The 20,167-nt window shown below is 47.5% G+C and overlaps 15 non-coding genes across 15 annotated transcripts; 7 read left to right on the top strand and 8 right to left on the bottom strand.

Moving 5' to 3' along the window:
* Window positions 1-294: 294 nt before the first annotated feature.
* On the bottom strand, window positions 295-367 carry trnav-aac (transfer RNA valine (anticodon AAC)). The gene has a single exon. It is a non-coding gene; the product is annotated as a tRNA-Val (tRNA).
* A 120-nt stretch (window positions 368-487) lies between these two features.
* trnad-guc (transfer RNA aspartic acid (anticodon GUC)) lies at window positions 488-559 on the top strand. Its single transcript has one exon. It is a non-coding gene; the product is annotated as a tRNA-Asp (tRNA).
* Window positions 560-3,121: 2,562 nt separating this feature from the next.
* Window positions 3,122-3,194, bottom strand: trnav-aac (transfer RNA valine (anticodon AAC)). Its single transcript has one exon. It is a non-coding gene; the product is annotated as a tRNA-Val (tRNA).
* Window positions 3,195-3,315: 121 nt separating this feature from the next.
* On the top strand, window positions 3,316-3,387 carry trnad-guc (transfer RNA aspartic acid (anticodon GUC)). The gene has a single exon. It is a non-coding gene; the product is annotated as a tRNA-Asp (tRNA).
* Window positions 3,388-5,948: 2,561 nt separating this feature from the next.
* On the bottom strand, window positions 5,949-6,021 carry trnav-aac (transfer RNA valine (anticodon AAC)). Its single transcript has one exon. It is a non-coding gene; the product is annotated as a tRNA-Val (tRNA).
* Window positions 6,022-6,141: 120 nt separating this feature from the next.
* trnad-guc (transfer RNA aspartic acid (anticodon GUC)) lies at window positions 6,142-6,213 on the top strand. The gene has a single exon. It is a non-coding gene; the product is annotated as a tRNA-Asp (tRNA).
* Window positions 6,214-8,775: 2,562 nt separating this feature from the next.
* Window positions 8,776-8,848, bottom strand: trnav-aac (transfer RNA valine (anticodon AAC)). The gene has a single exon. It is a non-coding gene; the product is annotated as a tRNA-Val (tRNA).
* A 120-nt stretch (window positions 8,849-8,968) lies between these two features.
* trnad-guc (transfer RNA aspartic acid (anticodon GUC)) lies at window positions 8,969-9,040 on the top strand. Its single transcript has one exon. It is a non-coding gene; the product is annotated as a tRNA-Asp (tRNA).
* Window positions 9,041-11,602: 2,562 nt separating this feature from the next.
* trnav-aac (transfer RNA valine (anticodon AAC)) lies at window positions 11,603-11,675 on the bottom strand. Its single transcript has one exon. It is a non-coding gene; the product is annotated as a tRNA-Val (tRNA).
* Window positions 11,676-11,795: 120 nt separating this feature from the next.
* trnad-guc (transfer RNA aspartic acid (anticodon GUC)) lies at window positions 11,796-11,867 on the top strand. Its single transcript has one exon. It is a non-coding gene; the product is annotated as a tRNA-Asp (tRNA).
* A 2,562-nt stretch (window positions 11,868-14,429) lies between these two features.
* trnav-aac (transfer RNA valine (anticodon AAC)) lies at window positions 14,430-14,502 on the bottom strand. Its single transcript has one exon. It is a non-coding gene; the product is annotated as a tRNA-Val (tRNA).
* A 120-nt stretch (window positions 14,503-14,622) lies between these two features.
* trnad-guc (transfer RNA aspartic acid (anticodon GUC)) lies at window positions 14,623-14,694 on the top strand. Its single transcript has one exon. It is a non-coding gene; the product is annotated as a tRNA-Asp (tRNA).
* A 2,561-nt stretch (window positions 14,695-17,255) lies between these two features.
* On the bottom strand, window positions 17,256-17,328 carry trnav-aac (transfer RNA valine (anticodon AAC)). The gene has a single exon. It is a non-coding gene; the product is annotated as a tRNA-Val (tRNA).
* Window positions 17,329-17,448: 120 nt separating this feature from the next.
* trnad-guc (transfer RNA aspartic acid (anticodon GUC)) lies at window positions 17,449-17,520 on the top strand. The gene has a single exon. It is a non-coding gene; the product is annotated as a tRNA-Asp (tRNA).
* A 2,561-nt stretch (window positions 17,521-20,081) lies between these two features.
* trnav-aac (transfer RNA valine (anticodon AAC)) lies at window positions 20,082-20,154 on the bottom strand. Its single transcript has one exon. It is a non-coding gene; the product is annotated as a tRNA-Val (tRNA).
* Between the last annotated feature and the right edge of the window lie 13 nt (window positions 20,155-20,167).

The following is a 20,167-nucleotide window of genomic DNA, read 5'->3' as shown; positions in this document are numbered from 1 at the left end:
AACTGCAATCTTGGGAGGACAGGCTGAGACTCTGAAACATAGAAGTTAGCAAAATGAGACCCCACAAAACTGATATGCACTTCACTCTCAAGGCCAATTGTAAACTTTGCAGAGAAACGTGAAACACCGCCCTCAAGCTTTTCATGGTGTTTTTTTTTTGCCTTGCTACTTGGCGAGCATCCCTTTGTTTACCCCCACTTCAATATCTCCTTGACATTTGCTCGCCGTTTTCTTCAGACAGTGAAAGTCGGCAAGTTTGACCAATAATTTTGTGCAAACATGACAGAGGGAAGGTGTTTCCACCCGGTTTCGAACCGGGGACCTTTTGCGTGTTAGGCAAACGTGATTACCACTACACTATGGAAACTGCAAAGACCAGGAAAATGTCCACATCGCTGGGTCGCTAGGGCTGTTTTTTCTCCCATTCTCCCGAAGCCGGCGTTTTACTTTTTTATTCAGCTGTGCCGCGGCGCCCTGGACATTGAGGTCCTCGTTAGTATAGTGGACAGTATCTCCGCCTGTCACGCGGAAGACCGGGGTTCGATTCCCCGACGGGGAGTAGGCAGTGGGCAGGCTGCTATTCGGTCAAGAGTAACACAAACCCAAGTCCAGTGCTGCTACTGACCACTTGTGCCTGACGCTTACAAATCCTTTCATTACTATCCTCTATCAAATGTGTCCTCGTCTTGTGCAGACTGTTAAGTGGATTCTGTGTTTTGTCCGCTCCACTTGGACAATTTGGATCTCTGTCCTTTTTCTGGCGCAAACAAGTAAAACACCGCTGTTTCTCCCCACGGAGTCAGCAGGACTAACGCCGCCAAAGCTAGCCAGCTTCACCTACAGCTAGCCCAGCCGGGGCAGGAGGCTGGCACCGTGGCAGCAGCTGGCCAGCTTCACCTACAGCAAGCCAAGCCGGGTCTAACGTCATGCGGGGTGTTTTGGACAACTAAATGGTGAGGATACTGTCTAATAACAGGCTGCCGTGCCAATCTTTAAATACCGTAATAATAATGGAAGATTTGTGTGATTTGTTGAGGGGATCCAATTTGGCGGCTGCAGGATTGGGTTTCTCCTTTTCACAGACGATGTGGTCCTGCTGGCTTTAGCAGGCCGTGACCTTCAGCTCTCGCTGGTTTGCAGCCGATTGGGAAGCATCCAGGATGAGAATCAGCACCTCCAAGTCCGAGCCCATGGTCCACACCTGGATAAGGGTAGGATGCCATCCCAGGTCCCATTTCAAGCTCACTACTGATGGATGTGTCTATCCCATTTGAACTGCAACAGTGAGAATCAGTCGGTTGTATCATCTACTTCTGCAGATTGGTCAATTGAAGTTTCTGGAATCTCACCAAAACATGAGATCATCCTATGAGCTAGCCTGGCACCTTCAGGTAGCAATAAACCAACCTTCAATTTGACAGAACCAACATGGTCTGACAGAGCAGCAGTTATCAATCCTAGAACTTAGGGCAGATTAAAAAAAAAATATATATATATATTTTCCACTCTACATATTTGCTGTCGCTTGGTTTTCAAGGCTTAAGTTGCTCACTGATGTCCTGGCTACTGGGAAATATAATGTATTGTTTAGTTTTTAGCATGCTCTATCACTTTACCTTTATCAGTGTATGATGATGCTCTTACACCAGAAACAAATATGTTCAAGTTGATTTATTATTCAATGCGTAGGCCATGGCTCCTAAAATTAGCAGTGAAGGGGAGTACTTATAGTCAGTAGTACCTATAACCCTCCCTAAACCCACGATCAGAGCTCAGAGATCAAAGTCAGTTATTACATTGTCAGTGCCCAAAGTTCCCAAGGGACGACACTCGTTCAAATAAACATGAAACGTGCAAAAAACTGCCACCAGCTATCAGTTGCTCTGTCCTCTCCCCAGCAGCAGAAGCCACGCACAGTTCACGGGCCCCTTTACGCAGTGATCATCCCAACATGTGTTAAAGTTCCACAGTGCATTTCATTATGTCTTGAATTCTGGGAGCTTAGAATTCTGATGATCACAAAGTCCACACCATGTATAAGACGACGCAAACAGATCGCCGCAAACTTGCCAAAATGATCAATTTCGATTTGTTTGACTTTGGAGATGACTTTAAAACGTCTAACATGCATCAAGAGTATGACGAAGATCTCCCCAAGCCGGGTAATAGTAGGTAGGAGTGAAGCAAACTCATAAGCTTCTGAAAATACTCACTATAATAGCAGCTCTTCAAGTGGTGGATGGACACTGGCAACCGCCCCCTTTGTGCTTGCCGAAGGAAAAGTGCTCCAAGGGCAATGACCGAACCGAGCAGGATTCTGCAAAACCTGATGAACGGTCATGCAGAAACAGGAGTCACGTCTTCCAGAAGAGGGATGTTTCCAAACCCTCTTGGTCCCTTGGCTGGTTCTCCCGATGGGACGAAACCCATTTGATACGAGGCTGTTTGCCTTCCCACGCAGCGTCAGCAATCAAACAGCGCTCCCCGAGAAAGGTTGGACTCTCTTTTTTTGCCCAGGGTGACAACCACTCTTGTGGTGTCCTCCCCACGGAGTCAGCGCATTGACTCCTTGCCAATACGTATCACAGGGCAGGGTAATGGGAAAGTTGGCCTCTTTGCAGTTACCACGAAGAGGTGTGTTCTGCTCTGTCTTTCCCCACCTTCCACCTTCACACCCATCTCTCCTGTCACCTGCCTTTGCCCATTTCTCCTCCCTTTGAGTGATGTCATGGGACTTGGCACTGACTCGCGGTCATCCCTACTAGGGTGGCGCAAAAGCATCCGCCACTTATAGGTGAATGTCGATAAAGGCTTTTTCCTCACGTATAACTGCAATCTTGGGAGGACAGGCTGAGACTCTGAAACATAGAAGTTAGCAAAATGAGACCCCACAAAACTGATATGCACTTCACTCTCAAGGCCAATTGTAAACTTTGCAGAGAAACGTGAAACACCGCCCTCAAGCTTTTCATGGTGTTTTTTTTTTGCCTTGCTACTTGGCGAGCATCCCTTTGTTTACCCCCACTTCAATATCTCCTTGACATTTGCTCGCCGTTTTCTTCAGACAGTGAAAGTCGGCAAGTTTGACCAATAATTTTGTGCAAACATGACAGAGGGAAGGTGTTTCCACCCGGTTTCGAACCGGGGACCTTTTGCGTGTTAGGCAAACGTGATTACCACTACACTATGGAAACTGCAAAGACCAGGAAAATGTCCACATCGCTGGGTCGCTAGGGCTGTTTTTTTCTCCCATTCTCCCGAAGCCGGCGTTTTACTTTTTTATTCAGCTGTGCCGCGGCGCCCTGGACATTGAGGTCCTCGTTAGTATAGTGGACAGTATCTCCGCCTGTCACGCGGAAGACCGGGGTTCGATTCCCCGACGGGGAGTAGGCAGTGGGCAGGCTGCTATTCGGTCAAGAGTAACACAAACCCAAGTCCAGTGCTGCTACTGACCACTTGTGCCTGACGCTTACAAATCCTTTCATTACTATCCTCTATCAAATGTGTCCTCGTCTTGTGCAGACTGTTAAGTGGATTCTGTGTTTTGTCCGCTCCACTTGGACAATTTGGATCTCTGTCCTTTTTCTGGCGCAAACAAGTAAAACACCGCTGTTTCTCCCCACGGAGTCAGCAGGACTAACGCCGCCAAAGCTAGCCAGCTTCACCTACAGCTAGCCCAGCCGGGGCAGGAGGCTGGCACCGTGGCAGCAGCTGGCCAGCTTCACCTACAGCAAGCCAAGCCGGGTCTAACGTCATGCGGGGTGTTTTGGACAACTAAATGGTGAGGATACTGTCTAATAACAGGCTGCCGTGCCAATCTTTAAATACCGTAATAATAATGGAAGATTTGTGTGATTTGTTGAGGGGATCCAATTTGGCGGCTGCAGGATTGGGTTTCTCCTTTTCACAGACGATGTGGTCCTGCTGGCTTTAGCAGGCCGTGACCTTCAGCTCTCGCTGGTTTGCAGCCGATTGGGAAGCATCCAGGATGAGAATCAGCACCTCCAAGTCCGAGCCCATGGTCCACACCTGGATAAGGGTAGGATGCCATCCCAGGTCCCATTTCAAGCTCACTACTGATGGATGTGTCTATCCCATTTGAACTGCAACAGTGAGAATCAGTCGGTTGTATCATCTACTTCTGCAGATTGGTCAATTGAAGTTTCTGGAATCTCACCAAAACATGAGATCATCCTATGAGCTAGCCTGGCACCTTCAGGTAGCAATAAACCAACCTTCAATTTGACAGAACCAACATGGTCTGACAGAGCAGCAGTTATCAATCCTAGAACTTAGGGCAGATTAAAAAAAAAATATATATATATATTTTCCACTCTACATATTTGCTGTCGCTTGGTTTTCAAGGCTTAAGTTGCTCACTGATGTCCTGGCTACTGGGAAATATAATGTATTGTTTAGTTTTTAGCATGCTCTATCACTTTACCTTTATCAGTGTATGATGATGCTCTTACACCAGAAACAAATATGTTCAAGTTGATTTATTATTCAATGCGTAGGCCATGGCTCCTAAAATTAGCAGTGAAGGGGAGTACTTATAGTCAGTAGTACCTATAACCCTCCCTAAACCCACGATCAGAGCTCAGAGATCAAAGTCAGTTATTACATTGTCAGTGCCCAAAGTTCCCAAGGGACGACACTCGTTCAAATAAACATGAAACGTGCAAAACCTGCCACCAGCTATCAGTTGCTCTGTCCTCTCCCCAGCAGCAGAAGCCACGCACAGTTCACGGGCCCCTTTACGCAGTGATCATCCCAACATGTGTTAAAGTTCCACAGTGCATTTCATTATGTCTTGAATTCTGGGAGCTTAGAATTCTGATGATCACAAAGTCCACACCATGTATAAGACGACGCAAACAGATCGCCGCAAACTTGCCAAAATGATCAATTTCGATTTGTTTGACTTTGGAGATGACTTTAAAACGTCTAACATGCATCAAGAGTATGACGAAGATCTCCCCAAGCCGGGTAATAGTAGGTAGGAGTGAAGCAAACTCATAAGCTTCTGAAAATACTCACTATAATAGCAGCTCTTCAAGTGGTGGATGGACACTGGCAACCGCCCCCTTTGTGCTTGCCGAAGGAAAAGTGCTCCAAGGGCAATGACCGAACCGAGCAGGATTCTGCAAAACCTGATGAACGGTCATGCAGAAACAGGAGTCACGTCTTCCAGAAGAGGGATGTTTCCAAACCCTCTTGGTCCCTTGGCTGGTTCTCCCGATGGGACGAAACCCATTTGATACGAGGCTGTTTGCCTTCCCACGCAGCGTCAGCAATCAAACAGCGCTCCCCGAGAAAGGTTGGACTCTCTTTTTTTGCCCAGGGTGACAACCACTCTTGTGGTGTCCTCCCCACGGAGTCAGCGCATTGACTCCTTGCCAATACGTATCACAGGGCAGGGTAATGGGAAAGTTGGCCTCTTTGCAGTTACCACGAAGAGGTGTGTTCTGCTCTGTCTTTCCCCACCTTCCACCTTCACACCCATCTCTCCTGTCACCTGCCTTTGCCCATTTCTCCTCCCTTTGAGTGATGTCATGGGACTTGGCACTGACTCGCGGTCATCCCTACTAGGGTGGCGCAAAAGCATCCGCCACTTATAGGTGAATGTCGATAAAGGCTTTTTCCTCACGTATAACTGCAATCTTGGGAGGACAGGCTGAGACTCTGAAACATAGAAGTTAGCAAAATGAGACCCCACAAAACTGATATGCACTTCACTCTCAAGGCCAATTGTAAACTTTGCAGAGAAACGTGAAACACCGCCCTCAAGCTTTTCATGGTGTTTTTTTTTTGCCTTGCTACTTGGCGAGCATCCCTTTGTTTACCCCCACTTCAATATCTCCTTGACATTTGCTCGCCGTTTTCTTCAGACAGTGAAAGTCAGCAAGTTTGACCAATAATTTTGTGCAAACATGACAGAGGGAAGGTGTTTCCACCCGGTTTCGAACCGGGGACCTTTTGCGTGTTAGGCAAACGTGATTACCACTACACTATGGAAACTGCAAAGACTAGGAAAATGTCCACATCGCTGGGTCGCTAGGCCTGTTTTTGCTCCCATTCTCCCGAAGCCGGCGTTTTACTTTTTTATTCAGCTGTGCCGCGGCGCCCTGGACATTGAGGTCCTCGTTAGTATAGTGGACAGTATCTCCGCCTGTCACGCGGAAGACCGGGGTTCGATTCCCCGACGGGGAGTAGGCAGTGGGCAGGCTGCTATTCGGTCAAGAGTAACACAAACCCAAGTCCAGTGCTGCTACTGACCACTTGTGCCTGACGCTTACAAATCCTTTCATTACTATCCTCTATCAAATGTGTCCTCGTCTTGTGCAGACTGTTAAGTGGATTCTGTGTTTTGTCCGCTCCACTTGGACAATTTGGATCTCTGTCCTTTTTCTGGCGCAAACAAGTAAAACACCGCTGTTTCTCCCCACGGAGTCAGCAGGACTAACGCCGCCAAAGCTAGCCAGCTTCACCTACAGCTAGCCCAGCCGGGGCAGGAGGCTGGCACCGTGGCAGCAGCTGGCCAGCTTCACCTACAGCAAGCCAAGCCGGGTCTAACGTCATGCGGGGTGTTTTGGACAACTAAATGGTGAGGATACTGTCTAATAACAGGCTGCCGTGCCAATCTTTAAATACCGTAATAATAATGGAAGATTTGTGTGATTTGTTGAGGGGATCCAATTTGGCGGCTGCAGGATTGGGTTTCTCCTTTTCACAGACGATGTGGTCCTGCTGGCTTTAGCAGGCCGTGACCTTCAGCTCTCGCTGGTTTGCAGCCGATTGGGAAGCATCCAGGATGAGAATCAGCACCTCCAAGTCCGAGCCCATGGTCCACACCTGGATAAGGGTAGGATGCCATCCCAGGTCCCATTTCAAGCTCACTACTGATGGATGTGTCTATCCCATTTGAACTGCAACAGTGAGAATCAGTCGGTTGTATCATCTACTTCTGCAGATTGGTCAATTGAAGTTTCTGGAATCTCACCAAAACATGAGATCATCCTATGAGCTAGCCTGGCACCTTCAGGTAGCAATAAACCAACCTTCAATTTGACAGAACCAACATGGTCTGACAGAGCAGCAGTTATCAATCCTAGAACTTAGGGCAGATTAAAAAAATATATATATATATATATTTTCCACTCTACATATTTCCTGTCGCTTGGTTTTCAAGGCTTAAGTTGCTCACTGATGTCCTGGCTACTGGGAAATATAATGTATTGTTTAGTTTTTAGCATGCTCTATCACTTTACCTTTATCAGTGTATGATGATGCTCTTACACCAGAAACAAATATGTTCAAGTTGATTTATTATTCAATGCGTAGGCCATGGCTCCTAAAATTAGCAGTGAAGGGGAGTACTTATAGTCAGTAGTACCTATAACCCTCCCTAAACCCACGATCAGAGCTCAGAGATCAAAGTCAGTTATTACATTGTCAGTGCCCAAAGTTCCCAAGGGACGACACTCGTTCAAATAAACATGAAACGTGCAAAACCTGCCACCAGCTATCAGTTGCTCTGTCCTCTCCCCAGCAGCAGAAGCCACGCACAGTTCACGGGCCCCTTTACGCAGTGATCATCCCAACATGTGTTAAAGTTCCACAGTGCATTTCATTATGTCTTGAATTCTGGGAGCTTAGAATTCTGATGATCACAAAGTCCACACCATGTATAAGACGACGCAAACAGATCGCCGCAAACTTGCCAAAATGATCAATTTCGATTTGTTTGACTTTGGAGATGACTTTAAAACGTCTAACATGCATCAAGAGTATGACGAAGATCTCCCCAAGCCGGGTAATAGTAGGTAGGAGTGAAGCAAACTCATAAGCCTCTGAAAATACTCACTATAATAGCAGCTCTTCAAGTGGTGGATGGACACTGGCAACCGCCCCCTTTGTGCTTGCCGAAGGAAAAGTGCTCCAAGGGCAATGACCGAACCGAGCAGGATTCTGCAAAACCTGATGAACGGTCATGCAGAAACAGGAGTCACGTCTTCCAGAAGAGGGATGTTTCCAAACCCTCTTGGTCCCTTGGCTGGTTCTCCCGATGGGACGAAACCCATTTGATACGAGGCTGTTTGCCTTCCCACGCAGCGTCAGCAATCAAACAGCGCTCCCCGAGAAAGGTTGGACTCTCTTTTTTTGCCCAGGGTGACAACCACTCTTGTGGTGTCCTCCCCACGGAGTCAGCGCATTGACTCCTTGCCAATACGTATCACAGGGCAGGGTAATGGGAAAGTTGGCCTCTTTGCAGTTACCACGAAGAGGTGTGTTCTGCTCTGTCTTTCCCCACCTTCCACCTTCACACCCATCTCTCCTGTCACCTGCCTTTGCCCATTTCTCCTCCCTTTGAGTGATGTCATGGGACTTGGCACTGACTCGCGGTCATCCCTACTAGGGTGGCGCAAAAGCATCCGCCACTTATAGGTGAATGTCGATAAAGGCTTTTTCCTCACGTATAACTGCAATCTTGGGAGGACAGGCTGAGACTCTGAAACATAGAAGTTAGCAAAATGAGACCCCACAAAACTGATATGCACTTCACTCTCAAGGCCAATTGTAAACTTTGCAGAGAAACGTGAAACACCGCCCTCAAGCTTTTCATGGTGTTTTTTTTTTGCCTTGCTACTTGGCGAGCATCCCTTTGTTTACCCCCACTTCAATATCTCCTTGACATTTGCTCGCCGTTTTCTTCAGACAGTGAAAGTCGGCAAGTTTGACCAATAATTTTGTGCAAACATGACAGAGGGAAGGTGTTTCCACCCGGTTTCGAACCGGGGACCTTTTGCGTGTTAGGCAAACGTGATTACCACTACACTATGGAAACTGCAAAGACTAGGAAAATGTCCACATCGCTGGGTCGCTAGGCCTGTTTTTGCTCCCATTCTCCCGAAGCCGGCGTTTTACTTTTTTATTCAGCTGTGCCGCGGCGCCCTGGACATTGAGGTCCTCGTTAGTATAGTGGACAGTATCTCCGCCTGTCACGCGGAAGACCGGGGTTCGATTCCCCGACGGGGAGTAGGCAGTGGGCAGGCTGCTATTCGGTCAAGAGTAACACAAACCCAAGTCCAGTGCTGCTACTGACCACTTGTGCCTGACGCTTACAAATCCTTTCATTACTATCCTCTATCAAATGTGTCCTCGTCTTGTGCAGACTGTTAAGTGGATTCTGTGTTTTGTCCGCTCCACTTGGACAATTTGGATCTCTGTCCTTTTTCTGGCGCAAACAAGTAAAACACCGCTGTTTCTCCCCACGGAGTCAGCAGGACTAACGCCGCCAAAGCTAGCCAGCTTCACCTACAGCTAGCCCAGCCGGGGCAGGAGGCTGGCACCGTGGCAGCAGCTGGCCAGCTTCACCTACAGCAAGCCAAGCCGGGTCTAACGTCATGCGGGGTGTTTTGGACAACTAAATGGTGAGGATACTGTCTAATAACAGGCTGCCGTGCCAATCTTTAAATACCGTAATAATAATGGAAGATTTGTGTGATTTGTTGAGGGGATCCAATTTGGCGGCTGCAGGATTGGGTTTCTCCTTTTCACAGACGATGTGGTCCTGCTGGCTTTAGCAGGCCGTGACCTTCAGCTCTCGCTGGTTTGCAGCCGATTGGGAAGCATCCAGGATGAGAATCAGCACCTCCAAGTCCGAGCCCATGGTCCACACCTGGATAAGGGTAGGATGCCATCCCAGGTCCCATTTCAAGCTCACTACTGATGGATGTGTCTATCCCATTTGAACTGCAACAGTGAGAATCAGTCGGTTGTATCATCTACTTCTGCAGATTGGTCAATTGAAGTTTCTGGAATCTCACCAAAACATGAGATCATCCTATGAGCTAGCCTGGCACCTTCAGGTAGCAATAAACCAACCTTCAATTTGACAGAACCAACATGGTCTGACAGAGCAGCAGTTATCAATCCTAGAACTTAGGGCAGATTAAAAAAAAAATATATATATATATTTTCCACTCTACATATTTGCTGTCGCTTGGTTTTCAAGGCTTAAGTTGCTCACTGATGTCCTGGCTACTGGGAAATATAATGTATTGTTTAGTTTTTAGCATGCTCTATCACTTTACCTTTATCAGTGTATGATGATGCTCTTACACCAGAAACAAATATGTTCAAGTTGATTTATTATTCAATGCGTAGGCCATGGCTCCTAAAATTAGCAGTGAAGGGGAGTACTTATAGTCAGTAGTACCTATAACCCTCCCTAAACCCACGATCAGAGCTCAGAGATCAAAGTCAGTTATTACATTGTCAGTGCCCAAAGTTCCCAAGGGACGACACTCGTTCAAATAAACATGAAACGTGCAAAAAACTGCCACCAGCTATCAGTTGCTCTGTCCTCTCCCCAGCAGCAGAAGCCACGCACAGTTCACGGGCCCCTTTACGCAGTGATCATCCCAACATGTGTTAAAGTTCCACAGTGCATTTCATTATGTCTTGAATTCTGGGAGCTTAGAATTCTGATGATCACAAAGTCCACACCATGTATAAGACGACGCAAACAGATCGCCGCAAACTTGCCAAAATGATCAATTTCGATTTGTTTGACTTTGGAGATGACTTTAAAACGTCTAACATGCATCAAGAGTATGACGAAGATCTCCCCAAGCCGGGTAATAGTAGGTAGGAGTGAAGCAAACTCATAAGCTTCTGAAAATACTCACTATAATAGCAGCTCTTCAAGTGGTGGATGGACACTGGCAACCGCCCCCTTTGTGCTTGCCGAAGGAAAAGTGCTCCAAGGGCAATGACCGAACCGAGCAGGATTCTGCAAAACCTGATGAACGGTCATGCAGAAACAGGAGTCACGTCTTCCAGAAGAGGGATGTTTCCAAACCCTCTTGGTCCCTTGGCTGGTTCTCCCGATGGGACGAAACCCATTTGATACGAGGCTGTTTGCCTTCCCACGCAGCGTCAGCAATCAAACAGCGCTCCCCGAGAAAGGTTGGACTCTCTTTTTTTGCCCAGGGTGACAACCACTCTTGTGGTGTCCTCCCCACGGAGTCAGCGCATTGACTCCTTGCCAATACGTATCACAGGGCAGGGTAATGGGAAAGTTGGCCTCTTTGCAGTTACCACGAAGAGGTGTGTTCTGCTCTGTCTTTCCCCACCTTCCACCTTCACACCCATCTCTCCTGTCACCTGCCTTTGCCCATTTCTCCTCCCTTTGAGTGATGTCATGGGACTTGGCACTGACTCGCGGTCATCCCTACTAGGGTGGCGCAAAAGCATCCGCCACTTATAGGTGAATGTCGATAAAGGCTTTTTCCTCACGTATAACTGCAATCTTGGGAGGACAGGCTGAGACTCTGAAACATAGAAGTTAGCAAAATGAGACCCCACAAAACTGATATGCACTTCACTCTCAAGGCCAATTGTAAACTTTGCAGAGAAACGTGAAACACCGCCCTCAAGCTTTTCATGGTGTTTTTTTTTTGCCTTGCTACTTGGCGAGCATCCCTTTGTTTACCCCCACTTCAATATCTCCTTGACATTTGCTCGCCGTTTTCTTCAGACAGTGAAAGTCGGCAAGTTTGACCAATAATTTTGTGCAAACATGACAGAGGGAAGGTGTTTCCACCCGGTTTCGAACCGGGGACCTTTTGCGTGTTAGGCAAACGTGATTACCACTACACTATGGAAACTGCAAAGACTAGGACAATGTCCACATCGCTGGGTCGCTAGGCCTGTTTTTGCTCCCATTCTCCCGAAGCCGGCGTTTTACTTTTTTATTCAGCTGTGCCGCGGCGCCCTGGACATTGAGGTCCTCGTTAGTATAGTGGACAGTATCTCCGCCTGTCACGCGGAAGACCGGGGTTCGATTCCCCGACGGGGAGTAGGCAGTGGGCAGGCTGCTATTCGGTCAAGAGTAACACAAACCCAAGTCCAGTGCTGCTACTGACCACTTGTGCCTGACGCTTACAAATCCTTTCATTACTATCCTCTATCAAATGTGTCCTCGTCTTGTGCAGACTGTTAAGTGGATTCTGTGTTTTGTCCGCTCCACTTGGACAATTTGGATCTCTGTCCTTTTTCTGGCGCAAACAAGTAAAACACCGCTGTTTCTCCCCACGGAGTCAGCAGGACTAACGCCGCCAAAGCTAGCCAGCTTCACCTACAGCTAGCCCAGCCGGGGCAGGAGGCTGGCACCGTGGCAGCAGCTGGCCAGCTTCACCTACAGCAAGCCAAGCCGGGTCTAACGTCATGCGGGGTGTTTTGGACAACTAAATGGTGAGGATACTGTCTAATAACAGGCTGCCGTGCCAATCTTTAAATACCGTAATAATAATGGAAGATTTGTGTGATTTGTTGAGGGGATCCAATTTGGCGGCTGCAGGATTGGGTTTCTCCTTTTCACAGACGATGTGGTCCTGCTGGCTTTAGCAGGCCGTGACCTTCAGCTCTCGCTGGTTTGCAGCCGATTGGGAAGCATCCAGGATGAGAATCAGCACCTCCAAGTCCGAGCCCATGGTCCACACCTGGATAAGGGTAGGATGCCATCCCAGGTCCCATTTCAAGCTCACTACTGATGGATGTGTCTATCCCATTTGAACTGCAACAGTGAGAATCAGTCAGTTGTATCATCTACTTCTGCAGATTGGTCAATTGAAGTTTCTGGAATCTCACCAAAACATGAGATCATCCTATGAGCTAGCCTGGCACCTTCAGGTAGCAATAAACCAACCTTCAATTTGACAGAACCAACATGGTCTGACAGAGCAGCAGTTATCAATCCTAGAACTTAGGGCAGATTAAAAAAAATATATATATATATATTTTCCACTCTACATATTTGCTGTCGCTTGGTTTTCAAGGCTTAAGTTGCTCACTGATGTCCTGGCTACTGGGAAATATAATGTATTGTTTAGTTTTTAGCATGCTCTATCACTTTACCTTTATCAGTGTATGATGATGCTCTTACACCAGAAACAAATATGTTCAAGTTGATTTATTATTCAATGCGTAGGCCATGGCTCCTAAAATTAGCAGTGAAGGGGAGTACTTATAGTCAGTAGTACCTATAACCCTCCCTAAACCCACGATCAGAGCTCAGAGATCAAAGTCAGTTATTACATTGTCAGTGCCCAAAGTTCCCAAGGGACGACACTCGTTCAAATAAACATGAAACGTGCAAAAAACTGCCACCAGCTATCAGTTGCTCTGTCCTCTCCCCAGCAGCAGAAGCCACGCACAGTTCACGGGCCCCTTTACGCAGTGATCATCCCAACATGTGTTAAAGTTCCACAGTGCATTTCATTATGTCTTGAATTCTGGGAGCTTAGAATTCTGATGATCACAAAGTCCACACCATGTATAAGACGACGGAAACAGATCGCCGCAAACTTGCCAAAATGATCAATTTCGATTTGTTTGACTTTGGAGATGACTTTAAAACGTCTAACATGCATCTAGAGTATGACGAAGATCTCCCCAAGCCGGGTAATAGTAGGTAGGAGTGAAGCAAACTCATAAGCTTCTGAAAATACTCACTATAATAGCAGCTCTTCAAGTGGTGGATGGAGACTGGCAACCGCCCCCTTTGTGCTTGCCGAAGGAAAAGTGCTCCAAGGGCAATGACCGAACCGAGCAGGATTCTGCAAAACCTGATGAACGGTCATGCAGAAACAGGAGTCACGTCTTCCAGAAGAGGGATGTTTCCAAACCCTCTTGGTCCCTTGGCTGGTTCTCCCGATGGGACGAAACCCATTTGATACGAGGCTGTTTGCCTTCCCACGCAGCGTCAGCAATCAAACAGCGCTCCCCGAGAAAGGTTGGACTCTCTTTTTTTGCCCAGGGTGACAACCACTCTTGTGGTGTCCTCCCCACGGAGTCAGCGCATTGACTCCTTGCCAATACGTATCACAGGGCAGGGTAATGGGAAAGTTGGCCTCTTTGCAGTTACCACGAAGAGGTGTGTTCTGCTCTGTCTTTCCCCACCTTCCACCTTCACACCCATCTCTCCTGTCACCTGCCTTTGCCCATTTCTCCTCCCTTTGAGTGATGTCATGGGACTTGGCACTGACTCGCGGTCATCCCTACTAGGGTGGCGTAAAAGCATCCGCCACTCATAGGTGAATGTCGATAAAGGCTTTTTCCTCACGTATAACTGCAATCTTGGGAGGACAGGCTGAGACTCTGAAACATAGAAGTTAGCAAAATGAGACCCCACAAAACTGATATGCACTTCACTCTCAAGGCCAATTGTAAACTTTGCAGAGAAACGTGAAACACCGCCCTCAAGCTTTTCATGGTGTTTTTTTTTTGCCTTGCTACTTGGCGAGCATCCCTTTGTTTACCCCCACTTCAATATCTCCTTGACATTTGCTCGCCGTTTTCTTCAGACAGTGAAAGTCGGCAAGTTTGACCAATAATTTTGTGCAAACATGACAGAGGGAAGGTGTTTCCACCCGGTTTCGAACCGGGGACCTTTTGCGTGTTAGGCAAACGTGATTACCACTACACTATGGAAACTGCAAAGACTAGGAAAATGTCCACATCGCTGGGTCGCTAGGCCTGTTTTTGCTCCCATTCTCCCGAAGCCGGCGTTTTACTTTTTTATTCAGCTGTGCCGCGGCGCCCTGGACATTGAGGTCCTCGTTAGTATAGTGGACAGTATCTCCGCCTGTCACGCGGAAGACCGGGGTTCGATTCCCCGACGGGGAGTAGGCAGTGGGCAGGCTGCTATTCGGTCAAGAGTAACACAAACCCAAGTCCAGTGCTGCTACTGACCACTTGTGCCTGACGCTTACAAATCCTTTCATTACTATCCTCTATCAAATGTGTCCTCGTCTTGTGCAGACTGTTAAGTGGATTCTGTGTTTTGTCCGCTCCACTTGGACAATTTGGATCTCTGTCCTTTTTCTGGCGCAAACAAGTAAAACACCGCTGTTTCTCCCCACGGAGTCAGCAGGACTAACGCCGCCAAAGCTAGCCAGCTTCACCTACAGCTAGCCCAGCCGGGGCAGGAGGCTGGCACCGTGGCAGCAGCTGGCCAGCTTCACCTACAGCAAGCCAAGCCGGGTCTAACGTCATGCGGGGTGTTTTGGACAACTAAATGGTGAGGATACTGTCTAATAACAGGCTGCCGTGCCAATCTTTAAATACCGTAATAATAATGGAAGATTTGTGTGATTTGTTGAGGGGATCCAATTTGGCGGCTGCAGGATTGGGTTTCTCCTTTTCACAGACGATGTGGTCCTGCTGGCTTTAGCAGGCCGTGACCTTCAGCTCTCGCTGGTTTGCAGCCGATTGGGAAGCATCCAGGATGAGAATCAGCACCTCCAAGTCCGAGCCCATGGTCCACACCTGGATAAGGGTAGGATGCCATCCCAGGTCCCATTTCAAGCTCACTACTGATGGATGTGTCTATCCCATTTGAACTGCAACAGTGAGAATCAGTCGGTTGTATCATCTACTTCTGCAGATTGGTCAATTGAAGTTTCTGGAATCTCACCAAAACATGAGATCATCCTATGAGCTAGCCTGGCACCTTCAGGTAGCAATAAACCAACCTTCAATTTGACAGAACCAACATGGTCTGACAGAGCAGCAGTTATCAATCCTAGAACTTAGGGCAGATTAAAAAAAAAATATATATATATATTTTCCACTCTACATATTTGCTGTCGCTTGGTTTTCAAGGCTTAAGTTGCTCACTGATGTCCTGGCTACTGGGAAATATAATGTATTGTTTAGTTTTTAGCATGCTCTATCACTTTACCTTTATCAGTGTATGATGATGCTCTTACACCAGAAACAAATATGTTCAAGTTGATTTATTATTCAATGCGTAGGCCATGGCTCCTAAAATTAGCAGTGAAGGGGAGTACTTATAGTCAGTAGTACCTATAACCCTCCCTAAACCCACGATCAGAGCTCAGAGATCAAAGTCAGTTATTACATTGTCAGTGCCCAAAGTTCCCAAGGGACGACACTCGTTCAAATAAACATGAAACGTGCAAAAAACTGCCACCAGCTATCAGTTGCTCTGTCCTCTCCCCAGCAGCAGAAGCCACGCACAGTTCACGGGCCCCTTTACGCAGTGATCATCCCAACATGTGTTAAAGTTCCACAGTGCATTTCATTATGTCTTGAATTCTGGGAGCTTAGAATTCTGATGATCACAAAGTCCACACCATGTATAAGACGACGCAAACAGATCGCCGCAAACTTGCCAAAATGATCAATTTCGATTTGTTTGACTTTGGAGATGACTTTAAAACGTCTAACATGCATCTAGAGTATGACGAAGATCTCCCCAAGCCGGGTAATAGTAGGTAGGAGTGAAGCAAACTCATAAGCTTCTGAAAATACTCACTATAATAGCAGCTCTTCAAGTGGTGGATGGACACTGGCAACCGCCCCCTTTGTGCTTGCCGAAGGAAAAGTGCTCCAAGGGCAATGACCGAACCGAGCAGGATTCTGCAAAACCTGATGAACGGTCATGCAGAAACAGGAGTCACGTCTTCCAGAAGAGGGATGTTTCCAAACCCTCTTGGTCCCTTGGCTGGTTCTCCCGATGGGACGAAACCCATTTGATACGAGGCTGTTTGCCTTCCCACGCAGCGTCAGCAATCAAACAGCGCTCCCCGAGAAAGGTTGGACTCTCTTTTTTTGCCCAGGGTGACAACCACTCTTGTGGTGTCCTCCCCACGGAGTCAGCGCATTGACTCCTTGCCAATACGTATCACAGGGCAGGGTAATGGGAAAGTTGGCCTCTTTGCATTTACCACGAAGAGGTGTGTTCTGCTCTGTCTTTCCCCACCTTCCACCTTCACACCCATCTCTCCTGTCACCTGCCTTTGCCCATTTCTCCTCCCTTTGAGTGATTTCATGGGACTTGGCACTGACTCGCGGTCATCCCTACTAGGGTGGCGCAAAAGCATCCGCCACTTATAGGTGAATGTCGATAAAGGCTTTTTCCTCACGTATAACTGCAATCTTGGGAGGACAGGCTGAGACTCTGAAACATAGAAGTTAGCAAAATGAGACCCCACAAAACTAATATGCACTTCACTCTCAAGGCCAATTGTAAACTTTGCAGAGAAACGTGAAACACCGCCCTCAAGCTTTTCATGGTGTTTTTTTTTTCCTTGCTACTTGGCGAGCATCCCTTTGTTTACCCCCACTTCAATATCTCCTTGACATTTGCTCGCCGTTTTCTTCAGACAGTGAAAGTCGGCAAGTTTGACCAATAATTTTGTGCAAACATGACAGAGGGAAGGTGTTTCCACCCGGTTTCGAACCGGGGACCTTTTGCGTGTTAGGCAAACGTGATTACTACTACACTATGGAAACTGCAAAGACCATGAAAATGTCCACATCGCTGGGTCGCTAGGCCTGTTTTTGCTCCCATTCTCCCGAAGCCGGCGTTTTACTTTTTTATTCAGCTGTGCCGCGGCGCCCTGGACATTGAGGGCCTCGTTAGTATAGTGGACAGTATCTCCGCCTGTCACGCGGAAGACCGGGGTTCGATTCCCCGACGGGGAGTAGGCAGTGGGCAGGCTGCTATTCGGTCAAGAGTAACACAAACCCAAGTCCAGTGCTGCTACTGACCACTTGTGCCTGACACTTACAAATCCTTTCATTACTATCCTCTATCAAATGTGTCCTCGTCTTGTGCAGACTGTTAAGTGGATTCTGTGTTTTGTCCGCTCCACTTGGACAATTTGGATCTCTGTCCTTTTTCTGGCGCAAACAAGTAAAACACCGCTGTTTCTCCCCACGGAGTCAGCAGGACTAACGCCGCCAAAGCTAGCCAGCTTCACCTACAGCTAGCCCAGCCGGGGCAGGAGGCTGGCACCGTGGCAGCAGCTGGCCAGCTTCACCTACAGCAAGCCAAGCCGGGTCTAACGTCATGCGGGGTGTTTTGGACAACTAAATGGTGAGGATACTGTCTAATAACAGGCTGCCGTGCCAATCTTTAAATACCGTAATAATAATGGAAGATTTGTGTGATTTGTTGAGGGGATCCAATTTGGCGGCTGCAGGATTGGGTTTCTCCTTTTCACAGACGATGTGGTCCTGCTGGCTTTAGCAGGCCGTGACCTTCAGCTCTCGCTGGTTTGCAGCCGATTGGGAAGCATCCAGGATGAGAATCAGCACCTCCAAGTCCGAGCCCATGGTCCACACCTGGATAAGGGTAGGATGCCATCCCAGGTCCCATTTCAAGCTCACTACTGATGGATGTGTCTATCCCATTTGAACTGCAACAGTGAGAATCAGTCGGTTGTATCATCTACTTCTGCAGATTGGTCAATTGAAGTTTCTGGAATCTCACCAAAACATGAGATCATCCTATGAGCTAGCCTGGCACCTTCAGGTAGCAATAAACCAACCTTCAATTTGACAGAACCAACATGGTCTGACAGAGCAGCAGTTATCAATCCTAGAACTTAGGGCAGATTAAAAAAAAAATATATATATATATTTTCCACTCTACATATTTGCTGTTGCTTGGTTTTCAAGGCTTAAGTTGCTCACTGATGTCCTGGCTACTGGGAAATATAATGTATTGTTTAGTTTTTAGCATGCTCTATCACTTTACCTTTATCAGTGTATGATGATGCTCTTACACCAGAAACAAATATGTTCAAGTTGATTTATTATTCAATGCGTAGGCCATGGCTCCTAAAATTAGCAGTGAAGGGGAGTACTTATAGTCAGTAGTACCTATAACCCTCCCTAAACCCACGATCAGAGCTCAGAGATCAAAGTCAGTTATTACATTGTCAGTGCCCAAAGTTCCCAAGGGACGACACTCGTTCAAATAAACATGAAACGTGCAAAAAACTGCCACCAGCTATCAGTTGCTCTGTCCTCTCCCCAGCAGCAGAAGCCACGCACAGTTCACGGGCCCCTTTACGCAGTGATCATCCCAACATGTGTTAAAGTTCCACAGTGCATTTCATTATGTCTTGAATTCTGGGAGCTTAGAATTCTGATGATCACAAAGTCCACACCATGTATAAGACGACGGAAACAGATCGCCGCAAACTTGCCAAAATGATCAATTTCGATTTGTTTGACTTTGGAGATGACTTTAAAACGTCTAACATGCATCTAGAGTATGACGAAGATCTCCCCAAGCCGGGTAATAGTAGGTAGGAGTGAAGCAAACTCATAAGCTTCTGAAAATACTCACTATAATAGCAGCTCTTCAAGTGGTGGATGGAGACTGGCAACCGCCCCCTTTGTGCTTGCCGAAGGAAAAGTGCTCCAAGGGCAATGACCGAACCGAGCAGGATTCTGCAAAACCTGATGAACGGTCATGCAGAAACAGGAGTCACGTCTTCCAGAAGAGGGATGTTTCCAAACCCTCTTGGTCCCTTGGCTGGTTCTCCTGATGGGACGAAACCCATTTGATACGAGGCTGTTTGCCTTCCCACGCAGCGTCAGCAATCAAACAGCGCTCCCCGAGAAAGGTTGGACTCTCTTTTTTTGCCCAGGGTGACAACCACTCTTGTGGTGTCCTCCCCACGGAGTCAGCGCATTGACTCCTTGCCAATACGTATCACAGGGCAGGGTAATGGGAAAGTTGGCCTCTTTGCAGTTACCACGAAGAGGTGTGTTCTGCTCTGTCTTTCCCCACCTTCCACCTTCACACCCATCTCTCCTGTCACCTGCCTTTGCCCATTTCTCCTCCCTTTGAGTGATGTCATGGGACTTGGCACTGACTCGCGGTCATCCCTACTAGGGTGGCGTAAAAGCATCCGCCACTCATAGGTGAATGTCGATAAAGGCTTTTTCCTCACGTATAACTGCAATCTTGGGAGGACAGGCTGAGACTCTGAAACATAGAAGTTAGCAAAATGAGACCCCACAAAACTGATATGCACTTCACTCTCAAGGCCAATTGTAAACTTTGCGGAGAATCGTGAAACACCGCCCTCAAGCTTTTCATGGTGTTTTTTTTTTCCTTGCTACTTGGCGAGCATCCCTTTGTTTACCCCCACTTCAATATCTCCTTGACATTTGCTCGCCGTTTTCTTCAGACAGTGAAAGTCGGCAAGTTTGACCAATAATTTTGTGCAAACATGACAGAGGGAAGGTGTTTCCACCCGGTTTCGAACCGGGGACCTTTTGCGTGTTAGGCAAACGTGATTACCACTACACTATGGAAACTGCGAAGACTAGG

The sequence above is a fragment of the Aulostomus chinensis genome, chromosome 20 (genome assembly GCF_037954235.1).
Source record: "Aulostomus chinensis isolate RoL2024-O1b breed Wild chromosome 20, RoL_Achi_v1.0, whole genome shotgun sequence".
Lineage (NCBI taxonomy): Eukaryota > Metazoa > Chordata > Actinopteri > Syngnathiformes > Aulostomidae > Aulostomus > Aulostomus chinensis.
Note: the sequence above shows the minus strand (reverse complement) of the source record. Positions and strands in the feature narration are given on the sequence as shown.